Source organism: Symphalangus syndactylus, chromosome 12 (assembly GCF_028878055.3).
Source record: "Symphalangus syndactylus isolate Jambi chromosome 12, NHGRI_mSymSyn1-v2.1_pri, whole genome shotgun sequence".
Taxonomy (NCBI): domain Eukaryota; kingdom Metazoa; phylum Chordata; class Mammalia; order Primates; family Hylobatidae; genus Symphalangus; species Symphalangus syndactylus.
The window spans coordinates 75,587,180-75,599,855 of record NC_072441.2 but is presented as its reverse complement, the minus strand read 5'-3'; the positions used below and the strand labels follow the sequence as shown (position 1 = coordinate 75,599,855).

General features: G+C 44.0%; 1 non-coding gene and 1 pseudogene across 1 annotated transcript; both read left to right on the top strand.

Annotated features, from left to right (window-relative positions):
* LOC134734237 (neuroblastoma breakpoint family member 11-like) overlaps positions 1 to 12,676 on the top strand; it is a 514,399-nt pseudogene that overhangs the window by 134,072 nt on the left and 367,651 nt on the right.
* Positions 8,730 to 8,800, top strand: TRNAG-CCC (transfer RNA glycine (anticodon CCC)). Its single transcript has one exon. It is a non-coding gene; the product is annotated as a tRNA-Gly (tRNA).

Sequence of the window (12,676 nt, the reverse complement as noted above, 5' to 3'; positions counted from 1 at the left end):
AACCCTGTAAAACAGAACAAAAACTATACAAAACTCCAGAGACCGGATGTAGTACTATGATATTTTATAACAATAGAAAGTAGCTGAAAATAACCTCAGGGGGAGGAGTCAGCAGAGATTGTGCAGCAGAGGCCACAGGTTTAGACTCCACTTAGACTATGAGCCTTTCCATGGACTGCTGAATGGACTGGATCAGCTGTGAGCCTTCTTTGATGGTGACAGAACAGGTGATGACAGAACTGGAGACCCCACAGGCCCGCCCCAGGGCCTGCCTGGAGTGCACAAACATTCCAGGCAGGCCCAGCACATTCTTGTCTTCACACAGTAGTGGGAGTGCAGAATGCTGTCTTGCAGCATGGTGTCTGCAGCCACCACAATGAACTCACAGATGCCTCTGTTGAGGGTTTTGATGGCCTCATTGGCTCCTGTCTGAAGCTGCTAGCGCGGTTCCAGTGGCTCCGCACTTCTCAGGGAGCACAGCGGACTTCAGAGACTCTAGATCATCAGTTTTGACTTGTGCATCTGGCAGGCTTCGTGGGCATTGCAGGTAGGTTCACCTTTTGGAGAAACCTTTGAAAGGTAAGAGGAATGAAAAGTAGTTGCTGGTGTTTCCCTGGTGGTCTAGTGGCTAGGATTCAGCGCTTTCACCACCACAGCCCTGTTTCGATTCCCGGTAAGGTATAGAAAAGGGAAAAAGCAGGTGATCTTCCCCCTTGCTACTGGAACTTGCGATATGCCCCAAGGCCCAGTTGCAGGAGAGTTTGTGTAGTCTTGGGTGCCAGAAAACTCTGGTGAAGAAGGAGAGTTAATGGCAACCCTCTGCCTGTTTCTCATGCTCCCTAGTGAAAACCTTGTTACCTACTCTTTTCTCCCTTGGGCACCCTAGCACTCCTGTTCTTTTCATATCTCCATTTCTCATACAGCTATACTGACTTCAGAGGTCTACTAAGCAGCTTGCTCAAGGTTATACAGCCATGCATTGATCCACACCTGGGTGGGGCTGCTGCCCTATTTACTGGGCTGCCATTACTGACAGAATGAGTTCTGCATCTGGTAATGGCTGCTTGCTGCTTTCAGAGTAACTCTCTCACAGATAACGAATATAAACTAGAAAAATTTATTTCCTATATATATAAAATATAATTTGAAGGTGCTGGAAGACTGAACAAAAGCAGGCAGACATGTGGAAGAATGGCATGTAGTGAGTTTCCCATTTTGCAAACTTTCAGCAGAGAGCTGTTAACTGAAAAACCATACAATTTGTGAGGTTACAGAGGAGAATTTATTTCTTATAAAGGGTTACAGCATGTAAGGTGGTCATCCTGACAGGCTGGAAAACACAGGAAGCCCAGAAGCAGGCACTTTGAGGGAGGGAGGGAGGGGCAAGACAGGAATTTAGGTTGAACAGGTTGGCCTAACGTACATATTCAACAAGTTATAGGAGGATTCATGAATATTTATGAAGGAGTTCCTGATGCATGCTTATTGAACAAACATTCACTTAATATACGACTTTGTTCACCTTCTTATGGATACTTAGCATTTAAATGCATTACAATTAGGCCCTATACACAAAGGTCTTTTCAGGACACTCAAATGCACAGATACTGTAAAACTGACAGAACCAGTGCATGGTCGCTGGTCTTCTCATCAGAAGAAAGTTATTGAAATCAGTCTCTTGTCAGTCAAGGCTGTAGTTCTGGCTTGTGGAACAGCAGGATTCAGTATCTGGTGAGGGGTAAGCAGCAAGTGCTTCAGCACTCCCTATTTTCAAGGCCAGTGCTTATTTAGCTGCTAGAGAAAAAACCTTGTGGCAGTTAGAACACAGTTTATTCTTTGCTTGTACCAGGTGTGTGAGTTAATCCTTGCCTGGCATGGTCCTAAGTCCTATTTATAATTTGGTGTCTTATTGCCATAAAGAGTCCATTCAGTCTTATGATCTCTGTGATAACATTAATGTTGGTCAGTTTTGTCTAAACTGCAAAAGGGTGGGAATATAATGAGGCTTGTCTGGCCTCCTGTTCCTTCTTGGCCTGGGACTCGGTTTTTAAGGTTTGCCTAGGGTCATATTGGCTAACAGGGGGTCCATTTAGTCAGTAGGGGGACTTAGGATTTTATTTTTAGTTTATAGAACAAACTTTGCTGCACCTTACTTTGGATTAGCTAAATTACAATACAAAACCAAACTGTCTTCCTAGATTAAAGGAAGAGAGGACAAAGTTTTAGACAACCAAGCAGTTGGAACGTCAAGGGTTTAGGTGGAATCTCAGAAAAGAAACAGCACTGTAGGGTGACTACAGCTACCAGGAGTATATTGTACATTTCAAAGGCGCTAAGAAGAGAGAATTTGAAATGTTCCCAACACAAAGAAATGATAAAATGTTTGAGATGATGGATATCCTAAACATCCTGATTTGATCATTACACATTGTAGGCATGTATCAAAATATCATATGTACTCCCATAAGCATGTATAATTATTTTGTATCAATTAGAATATAAAACTTAAAAGAATAATAATAGTAAGCAAAGAGGGCAGGAGAGAACTTTTGGAGGTAGTAGTTTTTTTTTATTTTTTTGAGATGGAGTCTCCCTTTGCTGCCCAGGTTGGAGTGCAGTGGTGTGATCTCAGCTCACTTCAACCTCTGTCTCCCAGGTTCAAGTGATTCTCATGTCTCAGCCTCCTGAGTAGTTGAAATTACAGGTGTGCGCCACTATGCTGACCAATTTTTGTATTTTTGATAGTGATGGGTTTCACCATGTTGGGCAGGCTGGTATCAAACTCCTGACCTCAAGTGATCCACCAGCCTGGGCCTCCCAAAGTGCTGGGATTATAGGTGTGAGCCACCATGCCCAGCTGTATAGTTTTATTGTATACGTTGTGGTGATAATTTTTTTTTTTTTTTTGAGATGAAGTCTCCCTCTGTTGCCCAGGCTGGAGTGCAGTGGCATGATCTTTGCTCACTGCAAGCTCTGCCTCCCAGGTTCATGCCATCCTCCTGCCTCAGCCTCCTGAGTAGCTGGGACTACAGGCGCCCACCACCATGCCCAGCTAATTTTTTTTTTTGTATGTTTTTAGTAGAGACGGGGTTTCACTGTTTTATCCAGGATGGTCTCGATCTCCTGATCTCATGATCCACCCACCTTGGCCTCCCAAAGTGCTGGGATTACAGGCGTGAGCCACCACGCCTGGCCTGTGGTGATGATTTGATGTGTCTATACTTATTTCCAAACTCAGCAAGTTGTGTTCATTACATATGTACAGCTTTTAGTATACCAAGTATACATCAATAAATTGTTTTAAGAAAAAAATAAAGAAAATAAGAAAACATAGTTACTATAATTGTCCTGTGATGAATAGATGCCAAATAGAGACAAATACAAAATCTAAGAAACCACACAATATTTGTTGATAAATAGATTTGTACAAGAATATTCATGCACAGCAGCCTTCTTCATAATAGTCCAAACTAGCAATAACCGAATTGTCCATCAACTGTGGCGTATTCACATATTGGAATAACACTCACCAGTAACACCCAAATAAACTAGATACATATAATAATATGGATACATTTCAAAGACATGAAAAAAACACATAACACAAAAAGTGAATTTATGTGAATTTCAAGATGAGAGCAACATAATCTATGGTGATAAACATCAGAATAGTGATTAACTAAGGGAAGAAGGGTGGGATTGCCTGGAAAGGGACACTATGGACCTTTTTAATTTTTTTTTATTTTTTTAATTTGAAAAAAAATTTTTATAGAGATGGGAGTCTTGCCATGTTGCCCAGGCTGGTTTCAAATTGCTGGACTCAGTCAATCTTTCCACTTCAGCCTCCCAAGTGCTGGGATTACAAGCATGAGCTACTGTACCTGGCATCTACAGACATTTTTGGGATGATGGAAATTTTCTATAACTTGATCTGGGTGATTATTTCATTTGTCAATATTTAATAACCTGTCCTAGTTAATATATTTGAATTTTACACTGTGTGAATTACATTTCAATAGTCTGCTCTTTAGCATAAACACGGGGGGTGGGGGATGGAAGATGGAGACAAGCCAGTGTAGACCATGGCAAGGAGTTTGGATTTTATTTTAAACTCAGTAAAGGCTCATTTTCATTCCCCCACCCCCCACAAAATCCCTCCTAATATCTCAACCAGAAGAACAGCTATTAGTGCAAACTGCAGACAAGTCTCCTTGAGAAGAGGCATTTCACCTTGTGGGGTGGTTCAATGCATGCCCAGATGTGAGGCACCTCCAAAGTTCCCAATGACCTAGTGCAGATGTGTTTTCAATGACCTTGGCTGTATCATGCTGGCAAGTCAGTGGTAAGCCTTGTTCTCTAGTCACAAATAAGGGCTGCAGCCATTGTGAGGAACAGTAAAAACCAGTTATGACCACACCACTGCATTAGTGGAAGCTACCAACGTGGCAGATTGAAAGGTGGCATTTTACCCTTTGGGATATTTTCTGCTCAATGGTGAGACATAGGGCATGTCCCGGGCCCTAGGTGTGTGCAATGTGGGGTCTCCTTTTTACCTGACTGCATTGCATTGCAGGAGTCAGTGGTAAACCCTGCTAAAGGACTCAGTCAGTGCATGGATTGAAAGCAAACAAAAAGACAGCTCAGTTTCTCCCCAAAAAGATGCCAGACACTGCCATTTTGGATTGGAATCGAGGTTCTGCATTCACAACACAAAGTGCCAATCACTAGACCACCATGACACATCATAAATTTGCTGGCAGATGCTGAGTTTTCTTTAATACTTTTGATGTAAAAATATTCACAATATTTTGTTCTTGCATCACTTGCTTTCTGACAGGTAGAGGGGAAAGAAGCACAAATTACTATATTCTGTTCTTTCCAAAAATGTTTAGTCTGATCAGAATGCAAGATATTGAACAAGATAACAAGCCTATCCACTTCAAAAACTTAGCAACTTGAACAAAGAAATGGAGGGACAGTTCTAGGTAAGTAAAGTGCAGTTGAGGAACTTTATTTGGAACCTAGGGAAGCAACATAAGTACCACAAGTCACTTCTCTCTGTCTCTCTTAAATAAATATTATATATACACATGCATATATATATATATATAAAACATGTGTATATAATATATATAATACACACACACACAGAGAGAGTTTAATTAAGCAAAGAAGAATTCCTGAATCAGAAAGCTCCAGAACTGGAATAGGTTCAGAGAGGCTCAAGTGCTACCATGTGGTAGAAGAAGATTTATGGATGGAAAAGGGAAAGTGACTTACAGAAAACAGAAGTGAGGTACAAAAATAATTGGATTAGCTAAAGCTCTGAGTTTGTCTTATTTGAACCCAGTTTGAACAGTTGGCCACCTTTGACTGGCTAAAACTCAGTCATTGGCACAAGAGTAGGTTACAGGTTGTTTATACATCCAGTTAGGTTACAGTTCACTACATATGGTGAAAACTTTAAAATATGGATAGAGGCAGCTTCCAGCTAACAATATGTATATATCTTTAAGATATTGATGCATATAAATATCATTAAATTAAGACATTTATGCATATGTAATGTGTGCATGTGTGTATATATACACACATGCACACACTACATATGCATAAATGTCTATATACATGCACATATGTGTGTATTAATGTGGCATTTTCTAAACAATTAGAAAATTTTTATCTGGACTATATATTAGATAATATTATTGAATAAATGTTAATATCCTTAGGTTTGATAATTGAATTGTATTATAATTATGTAAGATAACATCCTTAATCTCATGAAATACATGCTGAACTATTTAGGGATGAAGTGGAGTTTTTTTGGTCTGCATTTACTATGAAATATGAATGCGTGTGTAAGTGTGTGTAGACAGACAAAAAAGGTAAAGGAATGTTAATTGTTGAACTTGAGTGAATGGTGTAGAGGTGTTCTTTTTTTTTTCAACTTTTCTGTAGGTTCTGAAATCTTTCAAAGTAAATAATCATGGAGGAAAATGTAAAACATGGCAGACTGTGAAGAGCTGCCTGAGTTCTAGGCTAAAATTTGGCTCTCTCTGGGTCTCGGCCTTGCAGGAGGGGGTGACGGATCTCAGTACCTCTCACTGCTAGAAGAAAGTGTAGGTTACCCGTCTGGTGTACAAACCTATCTAAAGGATCCCCTCCTGTTACCAAGGATATGGGTGAAGTGTCTTCTTAGTCTTTCTTACATGAATCAGCCTTCTAGCCTGGAAGTCTGGTAGGTAAGTTTGAGGCTAATTTGTATGTTTCAAAGCTTCTGAAGAAGATGTCCCACTTTTACATTGGATTGCAAAAGACAAGTCAGTGTGTATGAAGAATTTATTTTCAGAAACAGAAATCCAAAGGAGAGTAAGTTATTTGAAACCTAACAGTCCCATTGGGGTATATTGTTTTTACCTGTTGGTCCTTCAGAAATCTCAAGGGTGGGAATTTGGCCTATACAGGAAGATTTTTCCAGATCATGAGTAAACAGCAAACTTTCAAGATCATTTTTTGGCAGAGATTCTACTGAGGTAGAAAAGTGGCAGGACTTATTTTGCGGTTGTGGCCCGGTTGATCAGAGCAGGATCTGGTCCAAACAGGGTGCAGTAAAGAAGCTGACTAAAACCAGCAGATGGAGACAAAAGCTACCTCTAGTTGCCATCACTGCTCATTAGCATAAAGACACTCCCACCAGTGCCATGACAGTTTATAAATGCCATGTCAACATGCCATGGCAATGGCTAGGAAGTTACCTTATATGGTTCTGGAAACTCCTCATCCCTTTTCCAGAAAGTTTTGAAAAACCCACCTCCTAATTAGCATCTAATTAAAAGTGGGTATAAATACAGCTAGCTAGCAACCCACACACTGCCCATGGGCTAGCCCTGCTCCACAAGAAGCAGTACCAGTTTAAAAAAAGTTGCTTTCTTTCACCGCTGGGTTGCCCTTGAATTCTTAACTGGGCAAAGCCAAGAACTCTCCTGGGCTAAGCCTCAGTTTTGGGGTTGTCCTTCCTTGCATCATCTGGTGACCACAAAGACAAGACCAGATGGGATGGGACATGACATGACACAGAACAGGAGAGGACAGAGTCAAGAACTGTTTAAGGCAGGACACTTGGTTGTGAAAAGTCTCTTACTGTGTTGACCCTGAGATGCCAAAGTCACATTGTTTGGTGGCCCCCAACTTGGCCTTTGGGGTTCACAATTGGCTACCCCCTGCAGTTTCAGCATTTGGTGTGGGGACCCTCACTGGGTGATACTTGGATACTCTGGGTTTTTGGCATTTTGTTGTGGGTGAGAGTTCCACTGTCACTGTTGGCCTCCCCCTGGATGCTCTGGTGTTTTCAGCATTGACATTCCCTATAGATTGTGGATTAGAGCGCCTCCCCTGGGGGAGTGTTGATGTCATCTTTTCTGCCCTTAAATTAAAAGATTACAATTTTCCATAACAGCCAGTTGTGGGGCCCCTCCTATGTGACCTTGCTCAAGCCCATATTGAACTCTTGGTCACAGGGACCAGGCGTTCCTGGACCTCTGACCCAAGTGACAACTACCCATAGTGGCAGACAAGAAGCAGCCACCCAAACATTTTGCCCAAATATTTTTCTTCAGTCTCTGTGGCTGCTGGATAGATTTACTGGCACCTCAGCGAACAATACTGTTCATGCCTTCCCTTCCTCCCTTCTATGATCACCTTGTTTCTTTTAACCCCTCTTTGCCCAAACTAAAATGCTTTCTTCACTCTCTGTGGAATTCAGACCCATCATTTTACTTTGCACTCATATTTCATAATCTACTTTCATAACGCTTTGCTAACTGTACTTACATCTTCTCTGCATGAGGTGGGAATTTGAAAGGGAAAGTAACTGAGCTTTTGCTAAACTTACAAAAACTTCTGGGTGTAGTAGAGATCCTTGTTAGATGTGGGGACAATGGCGAGCATCCCAAAGGAATTCCCACTAGGGTGTCTTTAAGGCAATTGGAGCCAATTCAAATGAGATGGCTCAAAGAAAAAGAAACACATTTTCTTGGGAGAACAAGAAATTTGGCCTGAAACTAGCTCTTTACATTATAATACTATTTTACAATTGGACTTATTCAGTAAAAAGGAAGGAAAGTGGAGAGAAGTTCCTCATGTACTGGCTTCTATGGCCCCCTACCAGGATTCTAACTTAAGAGTCAACTGCAGGATGTGTCTGGCTCATGTCACTTCTAGGCACCAAGAAACTGCATGGGATATCCTCGATCCTCCCTTCCTAGCGGCACCCCCTGGAAGGCCCATGCCCTCCCCAGGGTCTTCTCAGTCCCCCAGTTCTGAGAGGGGCCCTGCCAGTTCTCCAGTGCGGGATTCCACCCCAATGTCATCAGGAACCCCTCCCTTTTATTTAACTAGCTCCAGCCTATATCCCCCACTGCCCAAGGAAATAAGCCCAACCAGAACCACCAGGAGTGGAGCTCTATATCAGTCCCTGAAATTGAATCTATGTCCATTGGGGGAGGTAGCTAGCAGAGATAAGGGAACAATCAGAGTATATGTGCCATTTCCTATGTCCAAATTGGCTTTGTTCAAAGAGAAATTTGGCTGGTTTTTGAAGGATCCAGGGAAGTTTATAGAAGAGTTTGTTAGGTTGATCATATCCTTTGATTTAACTTGGCACAACTTGCAAATGTTATTGTCCACTTGCTGTGCTTTAGAGGAGAACTGAGGGATTCTGTGTACTGGCATTGGTGGTTCAGTGGTAGAATTCTCGCCTCCCATGCGGGAGACCCGGATTCAATTCCCGGCCAATGCAAGGGGTCTTGTTTTGCTCTTCACTATGGCTCTTTACCCTTCTGCCCTGCAGAATCACACTGCATAACCTAATAGTGCATTTAAGGGCTTGGCCAGCACAAGGTAAACTGACAACAACGCTGACCAAAGCAGCAGCAAAAGACATTCAGGAAACTAACCCGGGACCCACGCAGTTGTTGGACTCAACAAACTGCTAAGCAAAGTGGCAAGCATGTAGTGTTTCTGGTGAGTCACTGCGGTTTTGATATTGGTACCTGTTACTTTCATCTATTCTCTGGGCGGATCCCTGCAAACCTAAGAACCATCAGGTTCCTAATTCGTGTGCTGGACCTTAGGCTTACCGCTGAGCCACTATGGAGAGGATCAAGAAATGAAGCTCCTGGAAGGAGAGAAGCTGCGGGCGGGGCAGTCACCTCGGAGGTCCAAGAGGCCTCAGCGGCCCAAAGAAAGGGGAGGTGTGTGCGGAAGAATCTGCATGGAGATGAGGGGAGCAGGAGAAATGGGTCCTTGCGCAGAGTGGTCCTTGTGCAGAGGTGGCCAGTGGACCCTCGGGGCTGTACCCCAGACACCGTGAACCGAATTTGCTAACATCTTCAGCCACCATGGCCTCCGCGTGTTTTGTGGGCCCATCAGTGTTCCGCGAGGGATTTCGTGTGTCTGGCAATGTGTGTCAACAGGTGTTGGCCTGAAATTTGGCCGGGCACGGTGGCTCACGCCTGTAATCCCAGCACTTTGTGAGGCCGAGGCAGATGGATCGCTTGAGGTCAAGAGTTCAAGACCAGCCTGGCTAACATGGAGAAATCCCGTCTCTACTAAAAATACAAAAATTAGCCGAATGTGGTGGCGTGCACCTGCTATTCCAGCTACTTGAGAGGCTGAGGCAGGAGAATCGCTTGAACCCGGGAGGCGGAGGCTGCAGTGAGCCAAGATCACGCTACTGCACTCCGACCTGGGCGACAGAGCAACTCCGTCAAAAAAAAAAAAAGGAGCTAAAGAAGGGAGAGGTGTCCATGGGACAACGAGACTTCCCAGGAGGCTTGTTGTAGAGGCAGTGGCGGGGTCCTGAGAGATGAGATGTTTTTTAAATTATGTAGCGGAATGGGGAGAGAGTAACGGAGAAGCGCATGAAAGAGAGAAAAGCACGAAAATCTGCAGACGTTCAAGAATAAAGCATAGAAAATAGTATGAGTGTTTTTACATAAAAAAATAAGAAGTACAATAGTTGTCATCAGGCTTTTTGGTCGTGTAGTGGTCAATACTTGTAGTTGTGTTTGCTGCAACCTCGGTTCTAATCTGAGTCACAGTAGTGTTTTCTACCCTGCTATTGTAGTAGCCACAAGACCTGTCGTTTGCTTTGCCTTTAATCCTAGCAGCCTCCAGAGAGCGGAGTAAACCGCTGGCCCAGAAGGGCGCCAGCTTCTGGAGTTCAGCCCACAGTGCAAAAACTAGGGGGCGGCCTGGCCAGAAGGAAAACTTGGACGTGCTCTTTGTCTCACAATTGAGCAGAAAAAATTCCTGTAGGTGAAGATGCCGCCTCTCAAGGGCCCTTTGTCTGTAGTTTTCACTGATTAAATAATATGGTTATAGTCTCATCTGGTAGAGAAAATGGCTGTATCAGTGGGATTTTTTTAAAACACAAAATGAGAACAAGCTTTTAATGAGTTTACAATAAAATCTAAACTAGTTGTCGTGGTCTACACAGGCTTGCCTCCATTCCCCATCCGCTCATTTTTATGAGAACAGTAAATTATTACTATTATTATTATTTTTGAGATATAGTCTTGTTCTGTCACCCAGGCTGAAGTACTATGGCTCAATCGCGGCTCACTGCAACCTCCGTCTCCCGGGTTCAAGCAATCAGAACAGTAAATAAACTACAATTCACACAAAGTGCACAAATATTTAGTGCAGTTCGTTTATTTTTGATAAATGTAATCACCACCCAGCTCAAGTTATAGAAAATTGCCATCATCTGAGAAAGGCCTGTTAGAGCCCCTTTCCAGGCAATTCCCACCCTGTGTCCTCTTAGTTAATCACTATTCTGATATCTATTCCCATAGGTTACAATTGCCTGTTCTTAAGGTTCACATGAGTAAATGGACATATCTTTTGTATCTGGCCTTTTTTCTGCAGTTATGTTCATTATACTCATGAGATATATCCACGTAGTTTCATAGGTCACTTCTCAATTTTGGTGTTATTGAATTCTTGTGATGAATATTCTTCTACAAGTCTTTTTGTGCCCTTGAGATTCATGGAAGTACTTCAATTGCTGGGTCATGATCTGAGTATAAGTTTAACATTAGTATAAATTGCCAGTCTTCTAGAATGTTTTTTCACCAGCAATGATAGTTGAAGTGGCACTAAGTTCTTGTCAGCATTTGGTGTACTAACTTTTTAAAATGTAGCTATGCTCTCAGACCAAGCTGGCCAACATGGCGAAACCCCGTCTCTACTAAAAATACAAAAATTAGCCAGGTATGGTGGCATGCATCTGTAGTCCCAGCTACTCAGGAGGGGGAGGTTGCAGTGACTCAAGATCACACCAATCGCACCATTGCACTCCAGCTTGGGTGACAGAGAGAGACCCTGTCTCGGAAAAAAAAAAAAAAAACAAAAACGAAAAAGTAGCCGCACACTGGTGATTGATTAATGGTATCTCAGTGTGGAATTAATTTGTACTTGCCTAATGAGCAATACTATGAAGCATATTTTCTTATGGCTTCCAGCATATAAGAAATTCTCGGCCGGGCGCGGTGGCTCAAGCCTGTAATCCCAGCACTTTGGGAGGCCGAGGCGGGCGGATCACGAGGTCAGGAGATCGAGACCATCCTGGCTAACACAGTGAAACCCCGTCTCTACTAAAAATACAACAAATTAGCCGGGCGTGTTGGCGGGTGCCTGTAGTCCCAGCTACTCGGGAGGCTGAGGCAGGAGAATGGCGTGAACCCGGGAGGTGGAGCTTGCAGTGAGCCGAGATCGCGCCACTGCACTCCAGCCTGGGTGACACAGCAAGACTCCGTCTCAAAAAAAAAAAAAAAAAAAAAAAAGAAATTCTCCTTTGCAAAGGCCTATTCTAATATTTTGCCCGATTTTATTTGGCTTAGCTCTATATTACTGATTTATGAAAGTTCTCTTATATATTCAGGAATTGAGTCATTTTTCAAATAAATATATTGCAAATGACTTTTCCCAGTCAGGGACTTGACTGACAACTGAAAGCTGTCAACTGAAAAATCTCACAATTTATAAATTTAGAAAGGAGCTTCCTTCCTTCCTCCCTCCCTCCCTCCCTTCCTTCCTTCCTTCCTTCCTTCCTTTTCTCCTTCTGTGGCCCAGGCTGCAATCTACTCCGCTCGCTGCTGCCCCGCACCGCGGGCTGCCTGGGACTGCCGGCGCGCGCCACCGCTGCCTGCTTTTTCTCCTTTGCCTGCAGGCGCGGTTTCGCCATGTTGGCCACGCTGGTCTCCAGTTCCTGACCCCGAGTGCTCTGCCCGCCTCGGCCTCCTGAGGTGCTGGGACTGCAGACGGAGTCTCGCTCACCCGGTGCTCGGTGTTGCCCGGGCTGGAGTGCGGTGGCATGGTCTTGGCTCGCGGCAGCCTCCGCCTCCCAGCCGCCTGCCTTCGCTTACCAGGGTGCTGGGATTGCAGCCCCTGCCCGGCCGCCGCCCTGTCTGGGAGGTGGGGAGCGTCTCTGCCCGGCCGCCCCTCTGCCCGGCCTCCCGATCTGGGAAGTGAGGAGCGCCTCTGCCTGGCCACCCCGTCTGGGAAGAAGTGAGGAGCGCCTCTGCCCGGCCGCCCCGCCTGGGAAGTGAGGAGCGCCTCTGCCCGGCCACCCATCATCTGGGAAGTGAGGAGCGCCTCTGCCCGGCCACCC